At 41.6% G+C, this 5657-nt stretch overlaps 1 pseudogene; it reads left to right on the forward strand.

The window, feature by feature from the left end:
• Positions 1–4365: 4365 nt before the first annotated feature.
• LOC102285826 (small ribosomal subunit protein eS4, X isoform-like) lies at positions 4366–5175 on the forward strand (annotated as a pseudogene).
• The last annotated feature ends 482 nt before the right edge of the window (positions 5176–5657 follow it).

The following is a 5657-nucleotide window of genomic DNA, read 5'->3' on the forward strand; positions in this document are numbered from 1 at the left end:
GCTTCATCATCAGATCACTTCCCCACTCAGAAACTACAGATCCTCCATCCTATTCTAAGCAGAGATGTTTTGTACCCCACCCAAATCAAGGACCACCAACCCCTTCCTCATTATTTCAGGTGTCTGGATACATTATCTCCCAGACAGCCTTTCTGATCTTAACAAGCTTTGATTTGGGGCAAGTTCCTTCCCATTTACAACAAAATACCATCTGGCTGCTTGAAACTTCCACCCATTAAACTTACTGGCTCAATAAATTTTTAGAGAGCACCTACTTTGTCATAGGACTAAAATGTAACAGAGTTCCTGCTTTTCTATGTGGTAATAATGAAAAAAAAAAACAGAAAACAGATTTTGAGGACATAGATGGGTATGCAGCTAAGCTCTTTGCAGGAAAACACTCTTTTAATGCTTACAACTACGCTTTGAGGGGCTTCTCCAATGGTTCTAGAGGTAAAGAATCCACGCAATGCAGGAAATGCAGGAGATGTGGGTTCAATCCCTGGGTCAGAAGATCCCCTGGAGGAGGAAATGCCAACCCACTCATCTTCTTGCCTGGAGAATCCCATGGCCAGAGGAGCCTGGCGGGCTAGAGTCCATGTGGTCACAAAGAGTCAGACACAACTGAGAAACAGAGCACAAACTCAACCTGTGAAGCAGGTACACTCACGATCTCCCATTTATAGACGAGGAGATGGAAGCGATGAGGAGTTCAGAAAGGTCAACAAACATGCCTAAAGTCAAATGCTTAGAAAGAAACAAGACTGGGCTCTGAACCAGGAAGTCAGACTCTATTGCCTAGCATCATTCACCAAGGCATGCTGCCTCTCAAAAGCTGCCCAGAAACAAGTAAATATCAGTATTCAGTTGCTTACATGTGCTGTGAAGAAAAACACATCAGGGAGAGGAGTATGGGAGAAAGGATGATGGGCTGATATTTTTTCCAGACACTCAGTGAAGCTTTGTTAGAGGAGCTGCTGGGAACCGAGTGGGTGAAGATGGGATTACAGAGGTTTAGAGAACTAGTTCTGGTGTACAATGTCACCTAAAACTAGTCAGTCCCACTTCTATATAAAATCTATTGCAGGATTTAAGAATAACTCTCAAGTCCCCCTTTATATTTCACACTTTTTAAAAATACTCCATTTTTTGTAGGGTTTGTGTATATGAGGGTGGGGGGGGATTGTTTGCTTTCTCTTTGTTCTTAAACCTTCTAACCCTCCTGGGGGCCTGCTCTGACTGCACTGCTGCCTCTGAGTCCCTCATGGAAATTCTAGGGGACTCCAGGCCTGGGAATGCTGGAGCAGTGTCCACAGGCAAATGTTTTCAAGCTTATCTAGAGCCTGCCTGTCTGTGAATCCCCATCATTTCTTTAGCTGCTGCATATCATTACTCCCAGATCTTTTCCCAGGAACCGTTCTCGTTCTATATTTGAACAATTCCTTTTTTTAAATCTTTGAAGTTTTTCACTTCATCATGTTAGTTTCAGTTTCAGTTTTTAATTCCAGGCCACTAAAATTATTTTCAAATCTCTGTCCTGCCATCACTGTTACTAGGTTCCTCTGAGCTTTGTCCCATCTGCTGGACTGTATAACGTTCTTTCCTCAGTCGAGTCATGTTCTTGAACAGGAAAAAGCCAAGGTCAAGGACAGAGCCCTGTGCCTCAAACAGAGACCATCCCATGGGCTGGAAGGGGTTACTATTTGCTGCAGCAGGTCTGGGTACATCTGACAACAATAACATTCAGTCAAATGGTGTACAGTCTTCTCCAGTACAACACATACTTCCTTAAGAGCTAGCACAAAGGCAATACACTCCATCCACCTTTTCCCCTGAGCCTGCAAATTAATTTCCTGTTTTAAAAAGTAGAATGATGTTCATTTCTTGTATTTTCTTCCTGTAGGAATTGATCACTGCATCCACTTCAAAATATAGGCATACCTCACACATGGGGAGGGTTTGGTTCCGACTACCACAAAAAAGTGAATATTGCAATAAAGCCAGTCACACTAATTTTTTTGGTTTCCCATTATGTTCACACTCTGCTGCTGCTGCTAAGTCACTTCAGTTGTATCCAACTCTTTGCAACCCCATAGACGGCAGCCCACCAGGCTCCCCCGTCCCTGGGATTCTCAAGGCAAGAACACTGGAGTGGGTTGCCATTTCCTTCTCCAATGCATGAAAGTGAAAAGTGAAAGTGAAGTTGCTTAGTCATGTCCGACTCTTCGAGACCCCACAGACTGCAGCCCACCAGGCTCCTCTGTCCACGGGATTTTCTAGGCAAGAGTACTGGAGTGGGGTGCCATCGCCTTCTCCGATGTTCACACTCTACTGAAGTCTATTAAGTGTGCAAGAACACTATGTCTTAAAAAACAATGTACATACCTTATCTACTGAATAGCACAGGGAGCTACACTCAGTATCTTATGATAACTTATAATGGTAAAGAATCTGAAAAATAATTGAATCCCTTTGCTGTACACTTGAAACTAACACACCAATGTAAATCAACTATAAAAGTGAATGTGTCAATCGCTCAGTCATGTCCGACTCTTTGTGACCCCATGGACAGTAGCCTACCAAGCTCCTCTGTCCATGGAACTCTCCAGATAAGAATACTGGAATGGGTTGCCATTCTTTTATCCAGGGGATCTTTCTTACCCAGGGATTGAACCTGATCTTCCACATTGCAGGCAGATTCTTTACCATCTGAGCCACCAGGGAAGCCCAAATTAACTATATTTCAATTTAAAAATAAATAAAATTCTAAAAAGAACTAAAAAAGCAATGTACATACCTTAATTTAAAAATGGTATTGCTAAAACACATGTTAACCATCATTTCATAACATGGAGCTGGCAATCTTCAATTTGTAAAAACTGCAGTATTTGCAGAGTACAATAAAATCAAGCACAATAAATGAGGGATGCCTATGTTCAGAATCTCTTTAAGAAATTAAAAAAAAATATATGGTCTTTATCAATAGCCTGCTTATCCGCCTGCAGCTCTCTGCTATTTCTCACTTTTACCTGCAATAGTCTGAAGTCATAGCTCCATATCTCTTCAGCAGAGCTCCCCACTGCCTTGCCTGGCTTGAGAGAAACCTGACTCTTCTTTAAATTTCCAATCTCCCTCTGCAGAAAAGGAAATGTGCACCAGACCCTTTCTGAAACACACTGGGGAATAAATATGCATGAATAAATGCAAGAAGAGAACCACAAGAGAAGATTCATTTTTAAAAATCTTGAATCAGCTGCTCTACAGAGTGAGGATTTCTGGATCCAAGCAAGATTTCAAAAGTCTTTTCTATTAAGCTCAGCAATTTTTAGAAGCCAGCCGTGTCTATCATGCTTTTTTCTAGGTATTGAATATAATATTCTTTCCTCTTCTTTCAAAGATCTTCCTGCAGGCAGCCGCTTGAGTGGGAGGACCAGTGCGGGGGAGCTGGGGGGAAGCTCTCACAGCAGGTGCCAGACGTGGCCTCTCCCTGAGTTGGGGCTGGTCTGTTTTGAGTCACTGGGCAACTTCATGTCACCACCTCCATACCCACCATCAGCTCACCCCTGCCTTCATGTGGTCTGTCTTCAAGGAACTTGTTGGAGGTGTTAAAGCAAAGGGATGATGTGAATCTGAGTCAATAGCTGAACGTTTCCCCTCAACTGAAAACACTTCAATGAAAGAAAAATAAAAAGATAGCATAGTTACCTGATTAAAACCTCATTGCCATCATGTAAGCATGACCTGAAAACGGACAACTTCAGGGCAGTAAACGCTGCTTTCTCCTGATTATTTTAGGGTTTTGTGGGAAATGATGCTTTTAGAAAAACCATAAAAAATGATAACACTTAATGCTAGTGAGCACAGGGCAAAATTAATGTACTCATGTACTGCTTGTCATGATATAATAGTACAATCACTTTGGATTGTTAATGCAAAGCGTTTGTCAGAAAAAATTCACAGCTTTTGGCCTGGTCATCCCACTCCAAGGAAGCTACTCTAAGGTAACAAAGAGAAGAAAAAATATATAGGCACAAAACTGCTCATTACAGCATAAAAAGGTCGACCTTGTACAGTCCCAAGTATATACCATACACTGAAAATATTTGTTGAAAAGCTAAATACATACAGCAGTCTGATAATGATTTAACAAATTTACACAAATAAGATGGAATATTACACAGAAATTAAAATTATAGTAGAAAGTCTATAAAATATGAGGAAGACTTCATAGTATAAAATTAATATACATTTCAAGATAATATTCAAATTGATTGCAATTAAACAGATATGTGTATGCATGAGGAAAAATAATATGGAAAAATAGAAATAGTTGAGCAAAGTGAGAAGATGGGGAAGAAGGCAGGCCTCTTTTCACGCCTAGCACAGCCATGGCTCAGGGTCCCAAGAAGCACCCGAAGCACGCAGCTGCTCCAAAACACTGGATGCTGGATAAACTGCCTGGTGTGCTTGCCCCTTGTCCATCTACCAGTCCCCACAAGCTGAGGGAATGTCTACCCGTAACCATTCTCCTAAGGAGCAGGTTTAAGTATGCCCTAACAGGAGATGAAATGAAGATTTGCATGCAGCATTTCATTAACATCAATGGCAAACTCCACACCAATATAACCTACCCTACTGGTTTTATGGATGTCATCAGCATTGATAAGACTAGAGAGAATTTTCATTTGATCTGTGACACCAAGGATCATTTGCTGTTCATCATATTACACCTGAGGCGGCCAAGTATAAATTGTGCAAAGTAAAAAAGATCTTTGTGGGGACAAAAGGAATCCTTCATCTGGTGACCCATGATGCTCGCACCATCCATTACTCCAATCCCCTCATCAAGGTGAATGACACCATTCAAATTGGCTTGGAGACTGGCAAGATTACTGATTTCATCAAATTTGACACTGGTAACCTGTGCGCGGTGGCTGGAGGTGCTAACCTGGGAAGAAATGGTGTGATTGCCAACCGGGAGAGACATCAGGTTCTTTTGATGTGGTTCATATGAAAGATGCAAACAGCAACAGCTTTGCCACATGGCTCCCGAACATTTTCATTATTGGCAAAGGCAACAAATGGCGGATCTCTCTTCCCTGTAGAAAGGGTATTCGCCTTACCATTGCTGAGGAGAGAGACAGGAGACTGGTAGCCAAACAGAGCAGTGGATAAAATGATCTCTATGTGATGTGATTGGAAAAGTCTTTGTACTTAAAGATAATACCAAGTGATTAATAAAAAAAAATGAGAAGATTGAAAGCAATATTTATAATTTTACTAAACTTACTCTAATTCTGTGGTATTTTCTTTGCCACTTCAGAAGTGCTTCTTACAGAAAGAAACCTACACCACCTGTAAAGACAAGAGATGGCAAAGATCTTCGGGGTTAAATTTAAGCAATCATTTTAAAAGTCCTTTTGTATAACTCTTAGAGAGTTAACCGGCCTGTGCAGGGGGTGAGGGGCGCTGCCCTTGTGGGAAACACTGTAAACATCCCTTCAGTTCAGTTCAGTTGCTCAGTCGTGTCCGACTCTTTGCGACCCCATAAATTACATCACGCCAGGCCTCCCTGTCCATCACCAACTCCCTTAGAACTGCTTAAAACAGATTCCTCCTCTATATACTCAGAGTTACTTGACTTCATTTCGCAATAA

The sequence above is a fragment of the Bos mutus genome, chromosome 16 (assembly GCF_027580195.1).
Source record: "Bos mutus isolate GX-2022 chromosome 16, NWIPB_WYAK_1.1, whole genome shotgun sequence".
NCBI lineage: Eukaryota > Metazoa > Chordata > Mammalia > Artiodactyla > Bovidae > Bos > Bos mutus.